This window comes from Bison bison, unplaced genomic scaffold (genome assembly GCF_000754665.1).
Source record: "Bison bison bison isolate TAMUID 2011002044 unplaced genomic scaffold, Bison_UMD1.0 scf7180017864451, whole genome shotgun sequence".
Taxonomy (NCBI): Eukaryota; Metazoa; Chordata; class Mammalia; order Artiodactyla; family Bovidae; genus Bison; species Bison bison.
In genome coordinates, this window is record NW_011495013.1 from 5,467,898 (window position 1) to 5,479,175 (window position 11,278).

Consider the following 11,278-nt stretch of genomic DNA (forward strand, 5'->3'; position numbering starts at 1 on the left):
GAGGAGAGTGAACAAGCTGGCTTAAATCTCAACATTCAGAAAACTAAGATCAAGGCATCCGGTCCCATCACTTCATGGCAAATAGATGGGGAAACAGTGAAACAGAGGCTGACTTTATTTTTCTGGGCTCCAAAATCACTGCAGATGGTGATTGAAGCCATGAAATTAAAAGATGCTTACTCCTTGGAAGGAGTGACCAACCTAGATAGCATATTAATAGCAGAGACATTACTTTGCCAATAAAAATACTCCATGGGGGTCACAAAGAGTCAAACACGACTGAGCAAACGAACTGCACTTAATGTTGAATAAATGAAAAACTGTATTGTTAAGCAGATATATTACTAAAATATATTTTTCTATGTGTGTAAATGACACTATATCCAGAGGGAAATTACTAATGGTGAATCTATATTAATATGGATATTAAGTAGTAAATAGGTTGCCAATAGGTTACCTAGATAGCAACCTATCTATGACCAACCTAGATAGCATATTAATAGCAGAGACATTACTTTGCCAATAAAAATATTCCATTGGGGTCGCAAAGAGTCAAACACGACTGAGCAAACGAACTGCACTTAATGTTGAATAAATGAAAAACTGTATTGTTAAGCAGATATATCACTAAAATATATTTTTCTATGTGTGTAAATGACACTATATCCAGAGGGAAATTATTAATGGTGAATCTATATTAATATAGATATTAAGTAGTAAAATATTGTGTTCAAAATATTATGCCATGAAATGCTACGTCTCTTGGTTTGCATGTTTATATGTACATGTAGAGATGTATCTAAGAAACATGAGTGTTTACTATGTGGTGTGTCAGCTCCACAGAGATATGGAAGGCACCTGTAGCTGAAGAGATGAGGGCAAGATTTTAATCTTGGCCCCCCTATAGATGACTATCCCTGACTTAAACATAACCCTTCACCAGTCTGGGCCTCCTTACATGCAGCCAGTGCCCAGCATCAGTTGTGTTTGTTGTGTGGATGACATAATAAATGAATGTTTCTTCTTCCAAAAATGAATACCGTAGTATGGATGATCCTGATGTCCTTTTCAGATCTGAAGATTAAGCTTTTCCAAAAACTTTTTTTCTTCTGTTATGTAAGCATCGTGTGTTCATATTATGTTATGAAAGATGATGACATTGAAGACAGTATGTATTTACATTCTAATTATAAACTAGAGTAAGCTAGTTCTGAGTAAACTAGTTTTAAGTTTTGCTCAAATTTGACCCATTCAGAAAGGGAGAGTGGGTTCCTACTCTGTGAAGAGTAGGATACAGCTTTGGAATTAGGTAGATCTTGGTTAAAAATCCAGTTAGAACTGGACATGGAACAACAGACTGGTTCCAAATAGGAAAAGGAGTACATCAAAGGGTGTATATTGTCACCCTGCTTATTTAACTTATATGCAGAGTACATCATGAGAAATGCTGGGCTGGAAGAAGCACAAGCTGGAATCAAGATTGCCAGGAGATATATCAATAACCTCAGATATGGAGATGACACCACCTTTATGGCAGAAAGTGAAGAGGAACTAAAATCCTCTTGATTAAAGTGAAAGAGCAGAGTGAAAAAGTTGGCTTAAAGCTCAACATTAAGAAAACCAAGATCATGGCATATGGTCCCATCACTTCATGGGAAATAGATGGGGAAACAGTGGAAACAGTGTCAGACTTTATTTTTGGGGCTCCAAAATCACTGTGGATGGTGATTGTAGCCATGAAATTAAAAGACACTTACTCCTTGGAAGGAAAGTTATGACCAACCTAGACAGAATGCTAAAGCAGAGACATTACTTTGTCAACAAAGGTCCGTCTAGTCAAGGGTATGGTTTTTCCAGTAGTCATGTATGGATGTGAGAATTGGTCTGTGAAGAAAGCTGAGCACTGAAGAACTGATGCTTTTGAACTGTGGTGTTGAAGAAGACTCTTGAGAGTCCCTTGGACTGCAAGGAGATCCTAAAGGAGACCAGTCCTGGGTGTTCATTGGAAGGACTGATACTGAGGCTGAAACTCCAATACTTTGGCCACCTCATGCGTAGAGCTGACTCATTGAAAAAGACCCTGATGCTGGGAGGGATTGGGGGCAGGAGGAGAAGGGGAAGAAAGAGGATGAGATGGCTGGATGGCATCGCTGACTCGATGGACGTGAGTCTGAGTGAACTCCAGGAGTTGGTGATGGACAGGGAGGCCTGGCGTGCTGCAATTCATGGGATGGCAAGAGTCAGACATGACTGAGTGACTGAACTGAACTGAACTGGTTAAATATCCACTTTTATTTTTGATCAACTATATAAGTACCCTGAATCTAAACCCCCTTATTTGTAAATGACTTAATTAAGATCCACTTCAAAGGGTTATTGTGAATGTTAAATTAGATGATGCATATAAAGTACTCAATACAATGTTTGTCACAGAGTAAATGCTAAGTACATGTGACATATTGTGTAAGCAAAAACTATATTTTCCCTTTCCTATATCTCTAGTCTTTTTTTCAGTTTTATTGAAATATCTTTGACATATAGTATTGTAATTAGTTTAAGGTGTACAATAGAGTAACTTGGCTTATATATATTGTGAAGTGATTGTCACAATGATTTTAATGAACATCCATCATCTCTTACAGAAACAAACAAACAAAAAAGGTATTTTTTTCCTGTGATGAGAACTTCCAGAAGCAAAACTCTTAGCAAATTTCAAATATATCATACAGCAGTATTAACTATAAGAATCACTTACATTACATCTTCAGTATACTTTTATAAATTTAAAATTGTGCTTTTTGATCACCTTCATCCTAATTCATTTTTGTAAAGTTATTTATACATTTGAACGATTGATATTTAATGATTCTCAATGAAAATGAGCTATCTTTATTGAAAGCTTGAAACCTGTCCCTAAATTACCCAAAATATATTCATGATAATTAATTGTAATAAGGTAATACTTAATCAGTTCTAATAATTGTGTCCTGTGCAATGAAACGCTGAATCATTACACTCCTCTTGGATGCCTTTCACATAATTATCCTATCCATTTCAACAGCACATGCGGACAGAAAGACATGTCGTTTCATGTGTTGACTCAATCTACTTTATTTCTGATGTACAACAAATTGAAAGTAACAATAGTCATTTTTCTTACTTATTAATGATATAGTACCTAACATAACCACATCGCATGCTGATTTTGTCATTACATTTAGACCGAAGAAACTAACTGCCGATATTATTTTAGGCAGTTGGGAAACTCCTTGAATCTTCACTGACAGTTTTCTGAATTCTAATATAATTATATTTGCTTTTTTTAAGGGGGGCTTTTATGCTGAGTGGTTATTGAGTTTTACAACATTTGCCCCAAATTTAGCAATCAATATATCTTCAATATTCTAAGTACATTTAAAATTACATTCCTACAGTATATGTCTGAGTACACAAAAATAGCTATGAAAAGAATGGAAAATTTTAACATGTATTCTTTTATAAGATCATTCTAAGACTGTATGATTGTAAGTTAATGATTCAGTACTTTGTTATACTCTTTAATATTGTCAAGAGTGAGCACAGGTTTAACGTTGTGTAGCTTACCAAACCAGAGAAGGCAATGGCACCCCACTCCAGCACTCTCGCCTGGAGAATCCCATGGACGGAGGAGCCTGGTAGGCTGCAGTCCATGGGGTCGCGAAGAGGTGGACACGACTGAGCAACTTCACTTTCACTTTTGACTTTCATGCTTTAGAGAAGGAAATGGCAACCCACTCCAGTGTTCTTGCCTGGAGAATCCCAGGGACGGGGGAGCCTGGTGGGCTGCTGTCCATGGGGTCTCACAGAGTCGGACATGACTGAAGCAACTTAGCAGCAGCAGCAGCAGCAGCAGCAGCTTACCAAACACTTACCTATCAATTACTTTATATGATTTCTACCTCCTGAGGTACACATCATTACCCCATTTCACAGGTAGTGAAAACTGACTCAGAGAAATTACGCAACATCTTAGATTACATGTTTTATAAATAAAAAGTCAGGACTAGAACTCTTGTCTTCAATCCACATATTATCCTTTTTAAGTAACACAATATTCTGTCTACTCTGTTTACCTCAGTGAGTCTAAATAAATACAGTATATTAACTTGCATCAGTAGCCTTCTTACTTCAAATAAAAAGATTAAAAGAGATGTATAGTTATCATCACATGTTAAGACAGGAAAAGCATGCAAACTATAATAATACTGTCCCAAATGAGGAGTAAAACCATTTAAACAATAAAGCAAAATGCAGAGTCTTATAGTATTTTGGCATTACCTTTCTAATGCTCACCATCTCAGTACAAGTGCTTGTATTAGTTCACTTCAAAATGCCAGTCCTTAGGAATATGTTGCCTTGATTAAAATGAAATATAGGATAAAGGTTGAATTTGAATTCTGCTGGCAGACAAACTTCTGTTCCTGCCTCTAGTACTTACTAGTGAAAGGATCTTAGGCAATTTGCTTGAACTCTAAGCTTAATCTTCACAGTTTTTTTTTTTTTAAAGCAATAATAAATCTATTTCTGTTAAAAACTCGAGGGAGGGGGTATACCCTGTGGCTGATTTATGTTGATGTTCAGGAGAAACCAAAATGATATTGTGAAGCAATTATCCTTAAATTAAAAATAAATAAATTTAATTATAAAAAACAGAAGAAAAAAAAGCTAGTTTAAGCAGATAGTTTTTAAGTGTTTATAAAGTCCATTGGATGAACAAAGAAACTCGATTTCCTTTGAACAAGCTGGAGTTCAGGAACAAATCGGGTCCCAGAATCCTACTGTCTCTTCCATTTTGAGGAAAACTGACAGAGAGCTGTAGTAAGCCATAAAATCAGGAAGCATATGATCACAGAACCATGTGATAATGTACACCACTAAAATAAATGCTTGTAGCTTGCCCTTCAACCCATTTAATATAGTTCCACATTCTAGTCATGTGTAAGTATATCAAATTGGCAAAATCAACAAAATCCAGAAAACTGGACTCCAGGTAGCATCAAAAAGGTAAGATTTTAGCTTCCCAAAGAAAGCATACAGAAGGAAACCAGAATATATGTTGAGCCAGCCAATCTATCATCTACCACAATAATAAGATATTCTTTGGATTTCTGTTTGGATACTTAAATCAGATAATGAATATTGGGTTCTTAGGCCATTGTCTATATTCAGCAAAGTTTCAGTAATTGCTAACTAGAATGATTATTCAGTCAGTTCAGTTCAGTTACTCAGTCGTTTCCGATTCTTTCCACCCCATGAATTGCAGCACGCCAGGCCTCCCTGTCCATCACCAACTCCCTCAGTTCACTCACACTCATGTCCATCGAGTCGGTGATGCCATCCAGCCATCTCATCCTCTTTCGTCCCCTTCTCTTCCTGCCCCCAATGTTTCCCAGCATCAGGGTCTTTTCAAATGAGTCATCTCTTCACATCAAGTGGCCAAAGTATTAGAGTTTCAGCTTCAACAACAGTCCTTCCAATGAACACCCAGGACCAATCTCCTTTGGTGGACTGGTTGGATCTCCTTGCAGTCCAAGGGACTTGCAAGAGTCTTCTCCAACACCACAGTTCAAAAGCATCAAGTCTTCGGTGCTCACCTTTCCTTATAGTCCAACTCTCACATCCATACATGACTACTGGAAAAACCATAGCCTTGACTAGACAGACTTTTGTTGACAAAGTAATGTCTCTGCTTTAGCATTCTGTCTAGGTTGGTCATAACTTTCCTTCCAAGGAGTAAGCATCTTTTAATTTCATGGCTGCAATCACCATCTGCAGTGATTTTGGACCCCAGAAAAATAGTCAGCCATGTTTCCACTGTTTCTCCATCTATTTGCCATGAAATGATGGGACCAGATGCCATGATCTTGGTTTTCTTAATGTTGAGCTTTAAGTCAATTTTTTCACTCTCCTCTTTCACTTTCTTCAAGAGGATCTTTAATTCCTCTTCACTTTCTGCCATAAGGGTGGTGTCATCTGCATATCTAAGGTTATTGATATATCTCCTGGCAATCTTGATTCCAGCTTGTACTTCCTCCAGCCCAGCATTTCTCATGATGTACTCTGCATATAGGTTAAATAAGCAGGGTGACAATATATACCCTTGACGTACTGTTTTTCCTGTTTGGAACCAGTCTGTTGTACCATATCCAGTTCTAACTGTTGCTTCTTGACATGCATACAGGTTTCTCAAGAGGTAGGTCAGGTGGTCTGGCCCATCTTTTTCAGAATTTTCCACAGTTTATTGTGATCCACACAGTCAAAGGCTTTGGCATCATCAATAAAGCAGAAATAGATGTTTTTTTCTGGAACTCTCCTGCTTTTTCGATGATCCAGTGGATGTTGACAATTTGATCTTTGGTTCCTCTGCATTTTCCAAAACCAGCTTGAACATCTGGAAGTTCATGGTTCACGTATTGCTGAAGCCTGGCTTGGAGAATTTTGAGCATTACTTTACGCACTGGAGAAGGGAATGGTAAACCATTTCAGTATTGTTGCCTTTAGAGCTACCATATGATGCCTCAATTCCACTCTTGGATATATTTGAAAAGAAATTGAAATCAGAATATTGAAGAGGTATCTGTAACTTCATGTTCATTGCAACATTATTTATAATAGCCAAGATATAGAAACAACCTAAAGGTGCTTTGACAGATAAAAGAATAAAGAAAATGTGGTATATATACAATGGACTATTCTTCAGGTTTTTTTTTTTTTAAAGGAAGGAAATAACAACACTACTGATGGACATGAAATACATTATTCTAAGAGAAATTAGTTCATGACAAAATGACAAACACTGTCTGATACCATTCATATAAGATATATAAAATAGTAGAACTTGCAGATGCAGTAAATGGATCACTAGTTGCCAGGAGATGTGGGAAGATGAAGCAGGGAGTTGGTAAGAAGTTGTAGCTGTGCACAAGTTAACAATATGCACTTAAAATTCGTTAACAGGGCAGATTTCATACTAAATGTTCTTACTGTTAAACACACACACACATATAAATGGACACCCAGGTATCTTTGGAGATGGATATGTTATTACCATGATTATAGTGATGGTATTATAGATGTATGCATATGTCTAAATTCATCAAATTATATACATTAAATCTGTGCAGTTTTCTATATATCAACTATAGCTCAACAAAGTTCTAAAAATAAAATTTTTAAAAGCAAACAAAACTCATAACATCTGGCTCCACAATTTTATTTTTTTGTCCTAGCGTCCAGCTTTCCTCTACTATAGAAAAGTCAGAATAACTGTAGTTCAAACAGTTTCACTGGCAAACTAAGAGTAGATAAATTCAGACAAGTTATTAACTTATTTGAGCTGTTCTTCTCTCAGTTTTCAGCAGAGATATCAACACCAATCTCAACTGTTGTCAGATCACTGTAAGTAATGTATATTGTGTATCAGTTTACATTGTTAATAAGTTTGTGATTTTTTTCCTCTTCATCCTCTTATGTCACAAGAACAAAATGTCTCTCCAAACCTGTTTAATTTTGTTTCCCAAATACAAGAGAAATCTTACTTCAATTCTAAAGCTTACCTAGAGTTTTACCTTTATATACTATCAGCCCTTTAAAAAATACAAATTATTAAGGTTGCCTGGTAGCACAAAATTTCACTCCTCAGGGAAAATCCCGAAAACTTTAAACACAAAGCTATAGCTTTACTTTAGTTTGTCTAACAGAACAACTTTATTAGCCATAGTGCAACACTTAGCATTCACAAAACAGTCACTTAATTTCAGTCTCTCAGTCATATCCGACTCTTTGCGACCCCATGGACTGCAGCATGCCAGACTTCCCTGTCCATCATCAATTCCTGGAGTGTACTCAAACTCATGTCCATTGAGTTGGTGATGTCATCCAACCATCTCATCCTCTGTTGTCCCCTTCTCCTCCTGCCTTCAATCTTTCCCAGCATCAGGTTCTTTGCAAATGAGTCAGTTCTTCACATCAGGTGGCTGAAGTATTGGAGTTTCAGCTTCAATATCAGTCCTTTCAGTGAACACCCAGGACTGATTTCCTTTAAGATAGACTGGTTGGATCTCCTTGCAGTCCAAGGGACTCTCAAGAGTCTTCTCCAACACCACACTTCAAAAGCATCAATTCTTCTGTGCTCAGCCTTCTTTATAGTCCAACTCTCACATCCATAAGTGACCACTGGAAAAACCATAGCCTTGACTAGATGGACCTTTGTTGGCAAAGTAATATTTCTGCTTTTGAATATGCTATCTAGGTTGGTCATAACTTTCCAAGAAGTAAGCATCTTTTAATTTCATGGCTATAGTCGCCATCTGCAGTGATTTAGGAGCCCCTCAAAATAAAGTCTGTCACTGTTTCCACTGTTTCCCCATCTATTTGCCATGAAGTGATGAGACCGGATGCCATGATCTTGGTTTTCTGAATGTTGAGCTTTAAGCCAACTTTTTCATTCTCCTCTTTCACTTTCATCAGGAGGCTCTTTAGTTATTCTTCGCTTTCTGCCATAAAGTTGGTGTTATCAGCATATCTGAGGTTATTGATATTTCTCCTGGCAATCTTGATTCCAGCTTGTTCTTCATCCAGCCCAGCATTTCTCATGATGTACTCTGCATATAAGTTAAATAAGCAGGGTGACAATATACAGCCTTGATGTACTCCTTTCCCTATTTGGAACCAGTCTGTTGTCCTATGTCCAGTTCTAACTGTTGTTTCCTGACCTGCATACAGATTTCTCAAGAGGCAGGTCAGGTGGTCTGATATTCCCATCTTTTTCTGAATTGTCCACAGTTTATTGCGATCCACACAGTAAAAGGCTTTGGCATAGTCAATAAAGCAGAAATAGATGTTTTTCTGGAACTCTCTTGCTTTTTCCATGATCCAGTGGATGTTGGCAATGTGATCTCTGGTTCCTCTGCCTTTTCTAAAACCAGCTTGAACATTAGGAAGTTCACGGTTCACGTATTGCTGAAGCCTGGCTTGGAGAATTTTGAGCACTTCTTTACTAGCGTGTGAGATGAGTGCAATTGTGTGGTAGTCTGAGCGCTTTTTGGCATTGCCTTTCTTAGGGACTGGAATGCAAACTGACCTTTTCCAATCCTGTGGCCACTGCTGAATTTTCCAAGTTTTCAGGCATATTGAGTGCAGCTCTTTCATAGCATCATCTTTTAGAATTTGAAATAGCTCGACTAGAATTCCATCACCTCCACTAGCTTTGTTCATAGTGATGCTTCCTAAGGTCCACTTGACTTCACATTCCAGAATTTCTGGCTCTAGGTGAGTGATCATACCATTGTGAATATCTGAGTCATGAAGATCTTTTCTGTATAGTTCTGTTTATTCTTGCCACCTTTTCTTAATACCTTCCGGTTCTATTAGGTACATCCCATTTCTGTCCTTTATTGAGCCCATCTTTGCATGAAATGTTTGTTTGGTGTCTCTAATTTTCTTGATTATCTTGATTATCACGTAACAGTGACAACAGTAATGATAACAGGACTATTAATAGCTATTATTGAGCCCTAAATACTACTTGGCACTTGTTCATAGTACTCGTTGCAGTTTACCTAATTCAGCCCATCCAAAAATCCTATGAGGCTGCACCTTTTACCCATTGAAGAAATGTACCAAAGTCATAGATTGAGTAAATGGTATTGCCATGGTTTGAAACCAAAGACTGTGTTGATAGTCTTTGTTGTTGGTACACTATGTTGACAGTGAGCTATGATATTCTGTATAAAAAAGTTATAATATATAGTTAAAATGCATCATTATTTCAAACTTTGCAGTAATAAACTACATTCAGAAAGGCTCCAGAGGTTAGTATCTTCTAATTTATTGCCTGGAGTTTTGGTAAACATTCAGTGAATAGATTCCTAGATTTCGTATCTGACCAACAGAATCAACATCTCCAGATATAGAAACTGGAAATCTGTACCCTAGAAATTCTTATAATCAGAGAATCTGTGAAACACTAAGTTTCAAAGTCTGGAAGAATATTATGTTTCACTTTGGCTCAGAAGCCTCAGCTCTCTACTTTGAAGCAATGCTACTCCTGCAAATTGAGAAAGAGCATGAAATTTCTATGCTTTTGGCACAAACAGTTTTACTGCAAACCTTGAAATGGGAGCAGTAGAGAGAATTTCAACGAGGCACCATAAATTGGCAAGCTGAAAGGGAGCAGTGACATATTCCTTGTGTAAATGTTTTCTAAGCCTGGGGCCTGAAGGCAGATGTAGGCAGCTTATATACTGCTGGGGCCTGTGCTTCTAAAACTATGAATAAAGGTGAAAGTTGATTTTTAAAACCTTTTAAATCTTTGTTTTTAAATATAGAAACAAAGACAATTATATGCAAAAGAACAAAAACATTCAAGTTGAGTGTATATAATCATGGGACTCAAAATCCCTACTTTACACTTAAAACTCCACTCCTTTTAGAGAGAATCTTTGAATATTGTTAACCAATAATATGCTCATGATTTTTTGTGTTTTCTCATTTTTTCAAGATTTTCCCTGAAAACAGAATATGAGTGATTCATCTTGCCAAAGGGCACCTCAGAGCATCCTGCAAGAGAATCAGACCTGGACCTAAAAGAAAAGGATAGATTTATAGCAGTTTTGAAACTTTTCTTTGTTGTGATATTGTTACTGTTGCAAATGCTCATGACATGGTGACAAGTAAGTCAAGTCTCAACTTTAAGATTATAAATCAAACCCAAATTCACATTTATCATGGTTAGAAGAGAAGGAGTAAGGGAAATTTAAAGCTCAGGGAATCTCACAGCGGGAAATGGGATGCTTATAGTTTTGAAATTATAGATTGGAAACAGTGACACTTTTGAATCATTTCAGAAATTCTGTCTCCAACAATGGGAAGATAGACAGTGACTAGCATCTCTGCCAAGATACAGACCAGACAAAGTGAAGCCTCTTCATAATCTTCTAACGCTATGCCTTTAAAAGTATGACTTGCATCCTAACATAAAACAATAAAACCAATTACACAAACACCTGAGGATTATCAACTTTTAAGCCTGAGATAAATTTGGACAGTTCTATACACATTTCTCGGAGAAGGCAATGGCAACCCACTCCAGTACTCTTGCCTGGAAAATCTCATGGACCGAGGGGCCTGGTGGGCTGCAGTCCTTGGGGTCGCTAGAAGTCGGACACCACTGAGCGACTTCACTTTCACCTTTCACTTTCATGCATTGGAGAAGGAAATGGCAACCCACTCCAGTGTT